An 18,726-nucleotide genomic window follows, 5' to 3' on the forward strand; every position below is an offset into this window, starting at 1 on the left:
CACATTGATCGCCACGGCTGATCATGCGGGCACGCAGCTCCAGCAAGGCCCTTCTGGCCACTTCCACGAGCTCATGGAGAGCCCATGCACCAACCATGACTACCCCGTAAAACACCTCTACAAGGACTGCCAGCTCCTCAAGCACCTCCTACGGCAGACCGGTAGGCCGAAGGAAGAAAAAGGCAAGGAAGCAGCAACCAAGAAAGGGGGCGTAGCGGGCCAGGATCCGGACGACTGAAGGATGAAGTGATCCGACCGGACGCGTACCGACCGAAGGACGACAACGACGCACATCTTTCCAAATGACTGGAACAACTATGTCGTTTTTTCCTAAAGCTTCAATCTTACAATTGTTTACTTAGTATATGCTCCTGTAAAAGCACCCCGATCCGAACACTTTTTGGCCCGGGGCATTCGGGGGCTCCACTAGGGTACACTACTATCATTAAGCTTAATGACTACCTCCCTATTTTGTTTACATATGGTGAAATTCCTTTCTACCCAACCAATGGGATAGTTTGTTCCTTAGTTTTGCTTTACGTAGCTTTGCTTTAAAAACATTCCAACCGATCGCACCCCGCCTTTCCCTACGGTTACGAGCAGCCGAGCCTCGCGGGCCATGCCCCGGGCTCCCAAGATCGTGGCCTATGGGACAAACGGATAGGTACGAGAAAGAAAGAATAAAAAACAAAATTATGCTAAGGGAAAACTGAGGAACGAAAGGGAACAGGCTCCCCCGAACGGAGCAATTCCATCACAGAAAACAAAACTGACTGTAGTCGTTAAGCACACAGTAATGTTTACACGGGGGCTCCCCCACAAACTTAAACTTCTACCTTCACTAAATTACTTATAGTTTTGCAAGCTATTAGGACCGGCCCGGCAGCATCTGCTGTCGGAGCGACCAACGAGGGCGTGGACTACTCACTCCCCGGTGGCACGACATTCGGCTTGGTCGGGGCTGGGGCGACATTCACCTCCGACCCAAGCTCCGCGCCATCTGCAGACTGGGCAGCGTCCTCCCCATGCATGCTTCTAGCCATGTCTTCATGATGGACGTCCATCACCCACTGGGCAGAGACTTGCTCCGCCACCGACCTTGCGTGCGACAGCAAGCGCTCCCCGATCGATTGGATGTCCTCCATGCTCAAGCCTTCGGCATACCCACTGCAGATGGCAGCGAAGTCCAAGTTTGGATGGTGCGTTGCCACCGAAGTCAGCACCCCCGATGCTCCGTAGAACAACCCGCTCCTAATAAGGTCCTGAACCACACCCGGGACCTCCGCCAGCTAGATCACGGGCACGCTAGTACTGGGCACCGATCCAAAGACGTCCGAGATGACAAGCTAGGCAATGTTGCGGATCTAGTCAAGATCCCCCTCGAGAGGACGTCGCTCTTCACGGGACTTGGCCAGTTCCTCCGCATTCCGGCCGAGGGTCGCCTTGATCGTCTCCAGGTTCTGCTCCAGCGTCTTCACCTTTCCATCCAGCTCTAAGAGAAGAGCGACAAGCTCAGAAAATAGGCTAAAGGAAAAAACCAACAACAAAGACAGAAAAGGCACATACCGACATGGCAGCCGGGCACTCACGTCCTCCATCCCCATCACCCGGCCTCGGAGCGCGAGCACCTTCTGGTCTGCCTTCGACCGGGCCTTCCGCTCCACCTCTAGGGCCTTCCGTGCTGACTCTAGGGCATTCTCCGCCGACACCAAAGCAGCCCGCTCCGGCTCAAGGGCCCTCCAAGGATTGTCGCAACGCGCCTTGGCGTTCGCCAAGGATGTCCACAACCCCACCTTGATCTCTGCCTGATGGGCCTTCGTTGCCTCGAGCCCTTGCTCGGTGGTAGTCACCCGCTCGGCTGCACGCTGCCCCTCCACCCATGCCACAGTCGCCTCAGCCACCCGATCCTGGGACTCATGATGGGTGGACACTAGCTGACGCTCGAGCTCAGCCATCCGGGCGCGCTCTGTTCGGAGGAAAGCGGGACTTGCGGGATGACGTCCCCTTCAGTCTCTACAAAAAAACAAACATGCTAAGGCAACCAACAAAAGATTCAGAGGTCAAATACAAGTCCGCGAAACTCACCTCTGCAGCAAGGTGTAGGTCAACCTCAATCAATTGTTGAGCGGGACTTAACCTGCTCCTGGGCGTCTCCAAGCTTCACAGATAGATTGGTGAGTTTAGACACCGCGGTGTGCCCCTGCTCCCCGAGGATGTCCTAGAGCTGACACTCCTGGGAATCCTGGAGGACGAACCGCACCTTCACCGGGTCCTCAGGGCAGGGCCACTCTAGGTCACCCTCTGGCAGCCCATCGGAGGGCCCAGCCTCCGACCGGACCACCGCCAGCTCCCGCGACGACACCGGCGGCTCCGTCCGTATCATCCGCCTCATCATCGGACGGGATATCCACCAGCTCAGTTGCTGTGGACCACCGCGGACGTTTTCGACTCTGTCCCGACAGTGCTCTCCCCCAGCGCCTTCGGACTCTGACCATGCGGGTGAGCCATGCGGCCCTCCGCCTCGGCTGAGGCAGGGAGCTCGGTCTCCCTCTCCTCTTCTGCCACTGACCGGTGGAGGAGGGGCGGCAAGGGTTACTTCTGACGTAGCCCCCACCAGTCGGCACCTAAATCACCACCAATGTCGATGCACCGCCGCCGTCACTGTGGCAGCAACCGCCCCCTGAAAGTGAAGGGATCGCCGCCGCCATCCTGCTCCCCCTGCCGCTCATCGCAACACACTGTAGGGTGGGCCTCCATGCCTCCCCACATGGGAGTTGGGGCGATGCTCAACCCTGTCATCCCTCGGCCACTGACAGAGGGTGCAGGGTAAATCACACTCCTAGGAAAAACTCACGGCAAAAGATTGGAAAGAAAACAAAAGAGAACATACTGGGTGGTGAGCGGTACGACGCTGAAGGCAAGACCCAGGATGTCGATGGGCCTGTAGGGACATAGGGCCTGCTCCTAGGGCTATGACCCGTGCCCCCTCGCTTCGGCCAGGGGCAGAGTCTCCCAACCGGCTCCTTCCCGACCTGTGGGTCACCCTCAGTCCCTTAGGCTTGGGACGTCCTCGACCGGAGCTAGGGGTGGGGCATCCTCTAGCCCGTGAGTCACGCGACGCGCAGGCGCCAGTCTGCTCCTTAGGGCCACCCAGCTTCCTCGACTACATCCGCGAACAGGCGAGGCCACCCCCGGCTACGAGTCGCAGCGCCAGTCGTCGGTCCCAGTGATGCACAAGTGCCAGTTCGCTCTGCAAACCGCCCGGCTTGCTCGGCCGTGTCCGCCACAGGCGGCGACGGGACCAACGACGCCACCAAAGGGGGCGGTGATCGCGTCAGCTTTACCACCCATTCACCGATAACGTCCGCGCTTGCCACGTGCTTCCTCGGCGCGGAAGGCGCCGTGCACCGTGCGGCCTCCCACTCATCCTCAATGGACGTCGCCGTGGGGCCGCGATGCTCCGCCGAGGTCACAACAACCTCCTGACTTTCCTCCTCCTTGGAGAAAACCATGTCATCCACATTCGTGGGATCCTCTGACTCGAGCTCGGACTCGACGTCGCTATTTCTCCCCGGCCTTCATGCACCGGGTCATCTCCTTCTCCTTCTTGTACTTTTGGTGGGCCACCTCGGCCTTCTTCTTCTTCTTGGCATCCGCCGCCTCCTTCTAAGCAGCCTGCTTGGCCACGCCCTCTAGACCCTTGGGAAGGTGCGGCCGGGACTTGTAATTTCCAAGCCCCTGCGGAACGTGTGACTCCCAATCAAAAAGAAAAATACACATAGGAAAAGCAGAGGAAGACATGCGGACTAAAAAGAAGGGAGCATACCAGGGTGGACACGATCAAGGAGTTGAAAGGGATGGGCCTCCCTTCGACCTTCTCTCTGGGCTTCAGCTGCAGCACCCGACCAAGGCAACTCTAGAACTCGTCGTTCGGCAGATCCTCTGGCGATGCACGGTCCGGGTCCGACAGGCCGCTGTACAGCCACATCGGCCATGTCCTCTCTGCCAACGGCGTGACCCGGTGATGGTACAGGGTGTGGAACACCCGCACCCCATTAAGGCCGTGCTTTACGAGCTTCCAGAGCTCCTCCTCGATGACCCCACCTTATGATTCTCCTTCTTGGCATAACCCCACGTCCAACTATCCTGCTTCTCTGGCCTCCCACCAGTGAACGCCGAGAATGGCGCCGTCGCTGGATTCCTGATGTAGAACCACTCCCCATGCCACCCCCGGTTGGAGTCATAGGGGAGGTACCTGGGATATGAGTCTCCCATGCCCTGGTTTTCTCTGCAGAGTGAAACCCCCCACCGGCGCGACCTCGACCGGGTCCCCCACTCGTCAATGCTCTCGGGGAGAAGAGCCGCCGGAAGAAATCCGCTGTGCGGCTCCATCCTGAGGAAAGCCTCACAAACGGTGACAAAACCGGCGATGTGCAGCACCCCCGTCGGATTAAAATGCTACAACTCCAGACCCCACTCATTGAGGAGGCCGCATGCAGGAACCAGTGCGCGGGGTATCCTAGCCCGCGCTCGTGGAAGGTGAGGAAGGAAACCACCTCATCGGGCCGAGGTTGCGGGGACTCCTCCCGCCTGGGAATCCCTCTAGTGCGCCACCTCCTTCGGCGGCAGAAATCCCTTCGCAACAAAGGCCTTCAACACCGACTCCCTCATGGTGGACGACTTCCAGTCCGACATTTCACTCTAGGATCACAGAAGGATCGATGAGTTCTTCTTCTTCTCCCTCGCTCTCTCCCCTTTCTTTTCTAGAAACCACCGCGGCTCTCAGGAACGATCATGACAAGAAGGAAGAGGAAGGACGGCGGCAGATGAGGAACAGGCAAAAGAACAGGTCAAAAACCCTTTCCCTCTCCTACTTAAGGAAAAGGAAACATCAGTTAGGGAAGGGCACGCCGATCAGGAGAAGGCAAAATGGTAGAGCGAGGAACTCTCTCTCTTTCCCATTTAATGCAGATAAGATGCACCCTGACCGATGAGACGAGCCCTGCCTGACGGAATGACTCCTGATCAGACAGGACGTGGCCTAGACTGGGCCCACCACTATAGCACGACCAACCACTACCGCACGCTGGGCACAAAAACCGAAGCACCATCACACGCGGGTGGCACCCCGCTTCCCTAGGCCAGGCGTCGAGAAACCCAAACAAGATCTCCATCGGGGGATATCATCAGCCCCCCTAAGTCGATCGAATCACTTAGGATAGACACCAAGAGATAGGTAAGGAAGTGAAGGGGCACCCCATGTAGGCCATGCCGACTCAATCACGAACAATGAGCACGGGTCCTAGTCGGACATTTCCGACTAAAGCTCTCCGAACCCCGTCACTCAGGTCATCAAGGGGCTCACCCACGAACGATGAGCGTGGGTCCCAGTTGGACATTTCCATCTGAAGCTCTCCGAACCACATCACTCAAGCCATCAAGGTGAGCATGTGTTCATTAATACAAAAACTATTCACACAAGGGCTCACCCATGAACGACGAGCGTAGATCCTAGTCGGACATTTCTGATTGAAGCTCTTCGAACCCCGTCACTCAAGCCATCAAGGTGAGCACTACCAACACCCTCTATTTCCTTACAATCATTTCATACGTCCATACACGCATTCATTCCATACGCCCGAACCTCCCAGACAATTTGGGCCCTGAACCACCTGGGAGCTCGGGAACTAAGCATCGCACGTGCAGCGAAATGCATCACAACATTCTGTGTTGCATCACGAAGCGGCAGTTGCCTCATTCGACATGGGCAACCAATAGTGCCAGGGGTGAAAAACGTAGATGAACCCCGTGTGGCCCTCGCCCGTTCAGGCAGACCGGGTCATCTCAACCTTCTTGTTCGATCCTGAACCTCTCGCAAACCTACAGAATCCCCATCGAGGGGAGGTAGTTAGGCCACCCGGGTCGGTCTTCAGAATGACCTAGGCATCTGCCGGGTTGCAGGTAAAGGAGTAGTGGAATGTCATAAGAGGGCTATGCCAACCCCGTCACGAATGACGGACCCAGATTCCACTCGATCACCCCCGTTAGCGAACTCACCGAGCGCGTCACTTGAGCCCGAGCGATCGGGACAAGCGACAAAACTCAGCCCCTCCGGTTGTGAGGAACCGAGGATGGGGTAACACACACAACTCACACCGACCCCTACTAAGGCCCAACAGGGCTCGGGGGCTCAAGACAAAAAGCCTAGGGCTGCGACCCCAAACTCACCCCTTCCGACTACGCTTCCGACTACGCTAAAAAAAGCTAGGTTTGTGACCCCAATCTCGCCCCATCTGGCTACGCTTCCGACTACGCTCCAAAAAACCTGGGTTTGCAACCCCGATCTCGCCCCATCCGGCTACGCTTCCGACTGCGCTCCAAAAAACTTGGGTTTGTGACTCCGATCTCACCCCATACGGCTATGCTTCCGACTGTGCTCCAAAAACCCAGGTCTACGACCCCAATCTCGCCCCACGACTCCGCCTCACCCGATCCCACAGCGCGCATTGATGCCAGGATCAGTGAGCTCTATCTCGTCCAAAACTGACTCCCTCGCTTGATCCCATGGCGCGCATCGACGCCAGGATCAGTGAGCTCTGTCTCGTCCAAAACTAACTGCCTCACCCGATCCCACGGCGCGCATCGACGCCAGTATCAGTGAGCCCTGTCTCGTCCAAAACTAACTGCCTCACCCGATCCCACGGCGCGCATCGACGCTAGGATCAGTGAAGCTCTGTCTCATCCAAAACCCTTGACTGACTCCCTCGCTCGATCCACGGCGCGCATCGACGCCAGGATCCACAAGCTCCCTCTCACCCAATCTCTCAAAACAACTAACAAACCGTCTTGGCTGCACAATGACGCCTTGGTCGACAAAACTCCGTCTCAAATGAAAAAAACTCCCCCACTGACAGCACAGGTACCCCCCAGATGGTTTTGCCCGAATCACCCGTGGGCTACATGTGCGGGTGCGCTCGCGTGCACCCACCGGCAAGACAAAAATCCCCCGGACGATTCTACCCGAATCACCTGGGGGCTCGGGGGCTCCTGTCGGGTTCATAAAACCCGGGGTCCCTCGGGGACCGGCTTCCACGCCAAGGCTCGGCCTAAGAGTCTAAAACGATAGGCCGGAAGGGCGGCCCAGTCACCGACCGGAAGGTCTAGCCAAAGAGGAATAACGCCCGCTCGTCGGCTACTTTGGCCCACCTCTCCGACCAGAGCATTCGCTTCGACTCCAGTCGCCTCCGGACGGCCTCTCCGATCAGAAGGCCTGGGCCATAACACTACTTCCGACTCCGACCCCGCGTCTCTGACCCGAGTTCACAAGAACCCTGCTCACCGCTCTTCTTCGACCAGCACACTCAGAGCCGACTGGAGCCATCCGACCGGGGACACCCGCTCGATGAGAACCAGAAGACGTGCGGAGAAAAGCAAGGCAAGGCTCACAAGTCAAAACCACTATACCAGGGACCATACCCTGCATGGAATAATACTCTGTAGCCACCCTGACAGAAACAGTATTGTAGGCGCCGACATCTCCCTCTACAGTATTGTAGGGGCCGCTAAAACTCCCATACGGTAAGGCCCCCCACGTGCATCTGGGCATCGATAGCGGTATGGGTGCCAGGATTTATCGTACTGGGTGAACATAGCGAGACTCGTCACATGCCTCTAGGCATCAAACAGTATTTGTAGGTACCGACTTCTACCATCCCTGAAAAAGGCAGCACGACCTCCCGCATGCATCTGACATTCTACAGTGACATCAACAGTATTGTAGGCGCCTACCATTATCTTGTACCCGTCGGCGTGGGCAACAAGGCTCGGTAGGCGTGGGCAACAAGGCTCGGTAGCATACGTACCCTCACCCTCTCACTTGTAAAGCCATCCCTTTATCTATAAAAGGGGACGCGCCCCTGCAACAAAAAAGGGAGCCCTTCTTGAGGATAACAAGCACCGATCAAATTCACTAGCCCTCGACCACATAACCACCGGGTTCGGACTCCAAGCACACACTTGAACACTTACTCATAGCGCAGCTCCTGTCGCTCCCGGCCCTTCCGACCGGACCTTCTGTACACCCCTTCTTCCTCCTTCTCGTTTGTAACTCCACAGCAAACTTTAAGCACCTGGGCTCAAGAATAAAGTCACTAACCGACCCAAACTAGACGTAGGGCACGTTGCCTGACCAGTATAAATCATGTGTCATTGAGTGCTAGGCCACCTCCGATCACAACGTTCGGTAAAACTATAAATATTCACTAGTTGGTCACTTTCTGCATCGACATATATATATATATATATATATAGGGTGCATTTTATATACTCCTGGGAGTAGTTACTCCCATAATCAATAAATCACGTTACGTATATGTACATACTCATTTATTAGTTTGAGTATGTTGACATACTAATATTAGGATACTCCAGATCTTTACTATGTGAATTTTTTTTAAAAGAGCATATATTTTTTAATATATTATATAATACTATGATAGTAGCATATAAAATAAGTATAACCATATACTCTAAGTATACATACATATTTGTCATATATAGTACCCTAGATGGTCTAGTACGATGATATACTCTATCTACATACACTTCGTCGGGCCATATACGCCATAAATCTAGAAATATACACATGGGAGTAACTACTTCCTGGGAGTAGGAAATAATTTCCATATATATATATATATATATATATATATATATATATATATATATATATATATATATATATATATATATATATAGAACTACTACCCTGTAGCTAGCTACAAAATAACTTATTCTGTAGCCACTTTGAGTTACGATAATTACTATGTTAATTTACGAGATTATAGTAACTCCTATACATAGCTGAGCACCAACACAGCTATCACCGACACAAACACGTTATCACCGACACAGCTGAGCACGTCTTCCTATGCATATAGACACACCAATAAAAAGATATATAGATGTATTGCGTGATTCTGTAACTTAATTAATGTAGTCTTTGTTTTTACAATGTTCATACTTCGCATATGGCGTCCTGGTGTGGAGGTATACATGCATGGTACTAGGATTTAACATTAATCTTCACGTTGCCTGTGTTTATTTATTTGCGCGCATTCCAGTTTGTTAAAAAAATTTACATACTGGATGCTGGTGAAGGACGAGATTACCAACGGTTAGCTAGCTGTTGTTGACTTCAGTTTGGACAAAAAATTCATATCTATATATAGCTGGCTAGCTGTCAATGACTTCTTTTGGAGGTTGCATTGTTGTAACGGACGATGATGTGCCTAGCTATAGGCTCAATCTGAAGATCTGGACATGCATGCGTGCTTCATATTAGCAGGCATTGACTTGGCTAGAGATGCAGGGATATATGACGGATAACATTGCACGTTGAGCACACACAACCGAAAGAAATCTGGTTTATTTGTTGGTCATAAAAGTATACCTGAGTCGGACATAATCATAATCATGTATGTACGCCGTCGGACATACGTACATTTGATATAGATCAATGATGATGTGTTTGATGATTAAGAAAAATGAATTCTTATTAAGAATTATCATATACTATTGCTAACTAGTATAGTGGCCGTGCTAACGCGGGATGAACACTACGCCAGATTTGCACATCACTGCCGGCCTCATCACTGCTGGATTTGTGAGAACCGACAGTGATGTACCTTCACTGCCGGTTATGAGCTTGAAAAATGAAAAAATGATTGGTGCTGGGCTAAAACCGGCAGTTAAGGACCACATCACTGCCGGTTTTTGGCTTGAACCGGCAGTGTTTTGGCGGGCACTCATCACTGCCGGTTTAAGCCACGAGCCGACAGTGATTGGGCATTATCACTGTCGGTTCTAGCCAAGAACCGATGGCTTTGATTTTGTTGCTTAATTAGCTTCGTTTTGATGACTACATTGCTTGATTCTCATTCTAGTTCTTTCTCCATTCTAGAGAGCACTTTTCCAATTGGACATTTGTGCAAGGCTCAAATTATGGTGAATTCATCATCCAAAAGGTTGGTGTGTATGAACACATTTAAATTCCTAGCTAATTATTTCATGGTGGTCAAGATCATCATTGTTAGTATGTGATGCTATAGTTAGTTCTTAGAAGTAGAGTAGAATAGTTGTTCTTCAATATTGTGCAATAATTGTTTTTTACTACGATTTTCAATTTACAGGGCCGGTGCTACCAATTTCAATTTTTCAATAACTAGTGTACAATAATGTTTTCCAAAAATGATACTTTTGAGCTATAATTGTTGTTCATGAAGCTCGATTTCTTATTAATTCTTTGTAATTACTGTCTCAGTATTTTTTTGTGTAGAGATGGATCGAGAGTGGATGTATCTGTCCCGAACGGACAAGCGGTACATGCATGGCGTCAGCCAGTTTATCACCGATGCCAAAGCCTATGCTGGGAATGGGAACCCTGTCTTCTACCCATCCAAAGATTGCAAGAATCATATGAACTTTCGTCAATTGAGTCTATACGATCGTACTTGATTACCAGGGGGTTCATGCCAAACTATATGATATGGACTATGCATGGCGAGGTTGGTGTGAATGTTCTGCAGGGAAACGATGATGATGTGGACATGCCTGACGTAGCCATCCACGATGCTGACGAGGAACCAGGTGTCAACACGGAACCTATGGCCACAATTAATAATGTGTTTAGGAACACGCTAGCTGACGACACCGAGGATAACGATGGCATTTCTCAGCTGCTACGTAATGTAGAGACCGGATGTCTTAGTGAAAGACAGCTGAGAAAGCTAGAGAAAATGAGATAAGATGGCAAAACACCATTGTATAGGAATTGTCCAATGAGCAAACTGAAAGCCGACATCATGCTGTTAGAGTTCAAATCGACAAACAGATTGAGCGATAAAGACTTCGATCAGTTGTTAGGTATAATAAGGAAAATGCTCCCAGAAAAAAACGAGTTGCCAGAAAAGACATACTTGGCCAAGCAAATGATCTGCCCCATCGGCCTCGAGGTTGAAAAAATCCACGCGTGTTCCAATGATTGCATATTGTACCATGGAGAAAAATACAAAGACTTGAACAAGTGCCCATAGTGTGAAGCTCCACAGTACAAGGAAGGGCCGTCATATGAGGGTACCAAGATCAGAGGAGGTCCGTAAAGGTCGTTTGGTATTTCCCTATAGCTCCCCGGATGCATAGGCTGTTTGCATGTGCAAAGTTAGCCAAGCTGTTGCGCTGGCATGGCGAAGAGCGTAAGAAAGATACAATGATGAGGCACCCCGCCAATGAGCATGACTGGAGGACTTTCAATACTATATTCTATAAGGATATCGGTGGAGAGGTAAGGCAACTTTGGTTTGCTTTGAGCATAGATGGGATGAATCCTTTCAACCAGGTTAGAAGCAATCATAGCACCTGGCTAGTGACGCTCTGTATATATAATCTTCCACCTTGGGTCTGTATGAAGCAGTCGTACATCTAGATGCCACTACTGATCCAAGGGCTAAGACAACCTGGGAATGACATCGATGTGTTTCTGGAACCAGTGATCGATGAACTAGTGGAGATGTTTGAAAAGGGTGTGCCGGATGTTTGAGACGAGTACAAAAAGGAACATGTCACGATCAAGAGAGTACTTATCGCTACAATCACCAACCTGCCAGGTCGAGGTTCGTTGTCCGGAGAAAAGACAAAAGGCTATACTGGATGTGTCGAGTGCTTGGACGACACCGATGTGGTAAATCTACCAAATAACTCAAAGATAGTTTATATGGGACACCATAGGTTCCTACCTAAGGATCACCCTTACTGCAGGAACAGAAAAGATTTCAATGGTACTATTGAGAAATGCTTAGCTCCAAAATATCGAGACGGGCCTGCGATACTTTGAGAACTCAACAAACTGGAGGTTGTCCTTGGGAAGGGGGACAATGCAGTAGCAGCGCCTGATGGGAGCGTTTGGAAGAAAAAATTAGTTTTCTGGAAACTACCTTACTAGCTATTTCTGAGTGTACGTCAGTGTCTTGATCCCATGCACATCACTAAAAACGTGTGCGCTAACACTCTTAACACCTTGATGGACACCGGGGGACATCGAAGGATTCACTAGCCACATGCCTGGACATGCAACACTTGGGAATCAGGAAGGAGCTGCATCCCGTGGAGCTAGAGAATGGCCAGTTCAAACTTTTGGTTGCGTCATGGACATTGAAGAAGGAAGAAAAGCGTGCGCTTATTTCTTTCTTCAATGAACTCAAAGTCCCGACGGGCTACTATGCGAACCCGAAGATGCTAGTGAATATGAGAGAACTCAAGTTCAACTATGGCCCTATGAAGGCCCATGACTGTCATGCCATTATGACTCAGCTACTCCCTATTGCCCTGCGTGGTATCCTCCCCCCAAAGGTCCGCGCCCCAATCATAAAGCTTTGCTTGTTCTTCAACGCGATCTCAAAAAAGGTCATTGATGTGTCCACGCTAGAGCAGCTGTAGCGGGACATAGCCAAAACTCTCATTTGGTTTGAGATGCATTTCCCACCGACTTACTTTGATATCTCATTGCATCTACTCATTCATCTTGTTGACCAAATTAGAGCCCTTGGCCCAATGTACCTGCATCAGATGTTCCCTTTCGAAAGATTGATGAAAGTTTTCAAGAGGTATGTTAGGAACAGATTTAGGCTAGAAGGGGGCATGGTTGAAGGATGGTCAACGGAGGAGGCCATTGAGTTCTGCACATATTATCTAGACATCAAAAGGGTCGGAGTTCCAGAATCTCGTCACGAGGGAAGACTACGTGGCAAAGGAACAACTGGGGAGAAATCTGTTATAGTAGATGATCCTGTTTCTTTTGGGCAGGCATAGTTCACTGTTCTCCAGCAAGCCGAGGGTGTGATGCCATACATTGATGAGCACAGACAATCGCTGCAAACTCTATATCCGAGCAGGTCACAGGCTTGGTTGGATAAAAAACATACAGTGGAATTTGTCAGCTGGTTGCGACGTCGCTTGCTTGGAATAAAGTTGGGTAATCAACTGGATGCCTTAGCCAAGGGACCTTCGAGTACATATCTTAAGTACCAAGGGTATGAGATCAATGGATTCATATTTTACACAAAAAAACAAGATGGAAAGAGCACATACCAAAATTGTGGTGTTCGTTTTGATGCTCATGACAAAAACGGCAACGTGCAGGCGACATACTATGGTTTCATAGAGGAGATATGGGAGCTAGCCTATGGTCCGTTGAAGGTAGCTCTTTTTCACAGCCAGTGGGTCTGGCTCAAGAAAATGAACACTGACAGCGAAGGGTTCACTGCTGTTGATCTCACTAAGACCGCATACAGAGACGACCCCTTCGTCCTTGCAAGAGATATTATACAAGTCTTTTATGCAAGGGACAACAAGACAAAAGGAATGCTAAAAGTAGTCCTAAAAGGGAAAAGGAAGATTGTTGGTGTCGATGGAGTGACATACGAAGAAGACTACAGGGGCTATCAGGAAATGCCTCCATTCGGGGTGAACGTACCCCTACCTATCCTTCAAGAGGGTGAAGAACTTGCTTACGTACGGATTGATCACAATGAGACCCTCATTGTTGGTGCACCTAAAGATAGTTAGATTATTGTTAACTATGTAATCATTATGTAGACGTTGTATCAGTAATTCGCACTGAATATTTAATTTATATTTTGTGGGCATCTCTATAATTTAATTATTGACTATGTAATCAAATATTAAGATGATATTCACAAACACTATTATTTGATAATTATAGACCATTAATTAATTATCATAGAATTAAATAATCAAGACACAAATTTTTGTGTTATTTTAGAATATAAACTAACTGCATTATTTCTATTAATAAATAAATAAAGAAAAGAAAACTAAGCGAACTCCCTATCCTAGCTCAGCGGTTAAGGCCGCACACTCTGTACTCTGAGACCCACGCTCGAATCCCAAGTGGGTCAAGCTTTTTTGATTTTGCATTTATTATTTAGTAGTGCATTACATTGGGATAAAAGAAAAAAATAAAACCATTCTAACCGAACTCCCTATCCTAACTCAGCGGTTAAGGCCGCGCACTCTCGACCCCGCGACCCACGCTCGAATCTCAGGAGGGCTGAACTTTTTTATATTTTTTACAAAAAGGCTGCGATGGCAGGCTCCAAACCGATAGTGTTTTTTATATTTTTTTACTAAAAGATGGCGGCAGGGCCCTTCACTGCCGATTTTGGTTTCAAAACCGACAGTGATAGCTTCTATCACAGTCGGTTGCTCAAACCGATATAGAAGGCCTAATTTACTGTCGGTTTTTAAACTAAAACCGATAGTGATGTGTAGATGCTCCTCACATGCCAACAGTGCTCCCATGACCACAACAGTTGGAACACTGCTCCCACCTACCCGGACAACTTTAGTTCAGAAATAAAAATGTACCACAACTGCTAGCCCCTATAAAATCATCCTCGGTCAGGAGCTAGCCTCTCCATGCATGTTGGTTTTAGCTAGGCCTTATCAGCCATAATACAATGTTTTCCTCTCGCAACAAACCACAGATATCGTTATGCATCGTAGTCCACAGAAACCGATAGTGATAGCCACCTTCACTGTCTGTTCTATTTAAAAACCGGCAGTGATGTCCATTCCCCCCTATATAAAACAAACTGCCAGCCACATTTGATCCCACCCACCCACGAACTCTCTTAGTCTTATTTCTCACGTTTCACTCTCACTTCTCAAGACATCCACTCTCTCTCTACGTGATTTGGTCATGGCTCCTGTATTTTTCAATGGTATTGATATGTTGTCTTCTCTAATATTCTATCTATATTCATTGGATCTATATTTATATTCATGTTTCTTTGCATTCTATATTTATATATATTCTTATTCCTTGCATTCGATCTATATTTAATTATGTTGCCACATTTTACTTGGAAGAATTTTTTTGTGCATATATTTTATGTTCATATTTTTTTTGTATTTTATCGATCAGGTGGTATGAACAACGGACCTCCCTCACCACAAGAAGCAGGTTTTCACCCTGGTGATAAGCCATTCGCTCCTAATGTGGCCATTCCACGGTTCCCTGTTCCAGCTATTGTATGAAATATTTTCCGACATCTTTTATTTTTTGATGCTAACAAATAAGTGTAATTAGTTTAATATCATTGTTGCATGCATATATGTCGCAGACTATATCCCTAATAGATTGGCTACGAACATCACTTAGCTGGTTTTTTTATCTCGGACATCATCGAGAACACGACATCTAATGCAAGTGGTCGGCTATGGACGTGCAAACTCAGTTTTTCATCCCTGTGAGGGGTTTAAATCATCAGAACCATATCCATGGGACGGGAATACAGAGCCCGGACGTGACAAGGGCCCAATTAAGTGCCGTGCGCATCTGTTTAGAGGCACTTCGATGTATTTGCTATGATGTGCTTGATTTTTCGCACTTCAAGGCACTTGCTTTGCATGCTGGTGATATCCCCACCCCGCAAGCAAGCGAATGGTTTGCGAGCTACAACCATGCAGATGTGGTAAAATGGTCACTTATACCTGAGTCGTGGTTATTTGTTGTTTATTATTGTAATAACATTCTCTAATTTTCTTCTTTTTCTCCGCATGCAGATTGCGCTACAGGACCTTACCTATGCTGCATGTGGCTTGTGGGCCATTCTAGACCAAGCTACGGAGCAACTCGGGTACGATTGGGACTTCTGTAATGGAAACCTCGGCCAGCTCACTATAGAAGGACGCTAGTACTGCATAAGGATTACTAACAGGGGCAGTGGTCATTCAGTAGGTTACATCTATAGCCGACCATTCTTTCGATATTGTGAGGCACGAGAGAGTGCACTCATACAGGCATTGAACTTCATCGATACAAGCGGATACATAATCCGTGACATCAATTACCATATATGGCTACAGAGGCATGTTAGTGTGCGTGGCCCGATCGATCTCGGCAGTGATTCCGATAGTAATTAATGTTTATTTAGCTAGGTTTTCAAGGTCGTAGTTTAATTGGATTCTAATTTTAATATGTACAGCTTTGTGTATTTAATTATTGTCATACATGTAATTCATGTAACATTTGTTGGACAATTAGAAATATACATTCCGGTGTCGTATTGGTGTCAAAATTATTCTCAGGCTAGAACGTGCCACGTGTGAAGGAAACACCAAGTTTGGGATTTTCCAGAGATGGTTTGCTACTTTACGAGGTTTAATTGAATTTCTACGCGACGAGACCGTTTAATTATAGGCTGAACTGAGTCTACCCACAAAAAGATCCGGAATGGTGCCAACCTTTTACACTGGCTCTAATGTGCCCTAGGGATAAGAATTTTGTGGAGGTAGATGAAAAAATCTATTGGGTCCAAGATGAAATTCACCATCTTCTGTCTCATTTGGCATAGAGAAAAATATAATAAATAAATAAACTATTCAGAAAAACCTAAGATCCTATGTGCGGTCTTAATTTGGGTGTAGAAGCTTGCCAAAAAAAATTTCAAGCCATTTCGACATAGGCGGAGTATACATGCTTCATAGAGGTACATGTGGCATTTCATCGAACCATGACTATACACATAGGTTATCGAGGTTTCTGTGGTTTATATGTATTCCGGTGCTGTATTGGTCTCAAACTTTTTCTTAGGCTTGCACGTGCCACGTGTGAAGAAAACACCAAGTTTTGGATTTTCCGGAGATGGTTTGCTACTTTTTGAGGTTTAATTGAATTTCCGCGCGACGAGACCGTTTAATTATAGGTTGAACTGAGTCTACCCACGAAAAGATCCAGAATGGTGTCAAACTTTTACACAGGATCTAATGTGCCCTAGGGATAAGAATTTTGTGGAGGTGGATGCAAGAATCTTTTGGGTCCAAGATGAAATTTACCCTCTTTTATCTCATTTAGCACATAGAAAAATATAATTAATAAAAAAATGATTAGAAAAACCTAAGATCATGTGTGGGATCTTAATTTGGGTGTACAAGCTTGCCAAAAAAATTTTAAGCCATTTCGACATAGACGGAGCATACATGCTTCACGGAGGTACATGTGCCCTTTCATCAAACTATGACTATACACATATGTTATTAAGGTTTCTGTGGTTTATATGCATTCCGGTATTGTATTGGTCTTAAACTTTTTCTTAGGCTTGCACGTACCATGTGTGAAAGAAACACCAAGTTTTGGATTTTTTGGAGATGGTTTGCTACTTTCTGAGGTTTAATTGAATTTTCGCGTGACGAGACCGTTTAATTATAGACTGAACTGAGTCTACCCACGAAAAGATCTGGAATGGTGCCAAACTTTTACACAAGATCTAATGTGCCCTAGGGATAAGAATTTTGTGGAGGTGGATGAAAAAATCTATTGGGTCCAAGATGAAATTCACCCTCTTTTCTCGACACAGAGAAAAATATAATAAATAAAAAAATGATCAGAAAAACCTCAGATCCTATGTAGGGTCTTAATTTGAGTGTACATGCTTGTCAAAAAAAAATTTAGGCCATTTCAAACTAGACGGAGTATACATGCTTCATAGAGGTACATGTGCCCTTTCATTGAACAGGTACTATACACATAGGTTATCAAGGTTTCTGTGGTTCATATGCATTCCGATGTCGTATTGGTCTCAAACTTTTTCTTAGGCTTGCACGTGCCACATGCAAAGGAAACACATAGTTTGGGATTTTTCGGAGATAGTTTGCTACTTTTTGAGGTTTAATTGAATTTCCGAGCGATGACATCGATTAATTATATGTTGAACTGAGTCTACCCACGAAAAGATCTAGAATGGTGCCAAACTTTTACATAGGCTCTAATGTGCCCTAGGGATAAGAATTTTGTGGAGGTGGATTAAAAAAATCTATTGGGTCCAAGATAAAATTCACCCTCTTTTGTCTCATTCAGCACACAAACAAATATAATAAATAAAAAAAATGATTAGAAAAACCTAAGATCCTGTGTGGGATCTTAATTTGGGTGTACAAGCTTGCCAAAAAAATTTCAAGCCATTTCGACATAGGAATACATATGCTTCTATTTATTCAGTATGTAAAAGAATTTTTTTAATATATATAAACATCACTGTCGGTTTCAAAAAACCGGCAGTGATGAGAAGAAACCGACAGTGATGCTGGTTATCACTGGCAGTTTATTTTGTAAACTGGTAGTGGTATATAAAAAATTTTAAAAAATTGTGCCCGTCCTCGGGTTTGAGCTTGGGTCTCGGCTGCAGAGTTCAAAGACTTAACCGCTGCGCTAGTATAGGATGAGTGCCAAGGTTTATTTATTTTTTCTTTTTGACCGTTAGACCGCTTAATAAATTATGAAATTAAACCAAAAAAATTAGGCCACCTAGGATTCGAACACCGGTATCGGGGGCCAAGTTGCGGGGTCTTAACCATTGAGCCAGTAGGAGGTATTCGAAAGAAGTGAAAAAGATAACTTACTTATGTTGTAACCGCTACACGGCAATCACTATCGGTTTAAAGAATGGTCTGGCAGTGATATTTCTACATCACTGTCGGTTTAGACTTACAACTGGCAGTGATGTACCCCCATCACTGTCAGTTTATAATTAGAACTGGCCGTGATGAGGTCAGGTATAAAAGCCCAGCACGGGTTGAAATTATCCAAATTTCAACTCCGCGCCAACCGTTCCCAGCCCTGCGTTCCTCTTCTTCGATGCCGACGCCTAT

The sequence above is a fragment of the Miscanthus floridulus genome, chromosome 16 (assembly GCF_019320115.1).
Source record: "Miscanthus floridulus cultivar M001 chromosome 16, ASM1932011v1, whole genome shotgun sequence".
Taxonomy (NCBI): Eukaryota; Viridiplantae; Streptophyta; class Magnoliopsida; order Poales; family Poaceae; genus Miscanthus; species Miscanthus floridulus.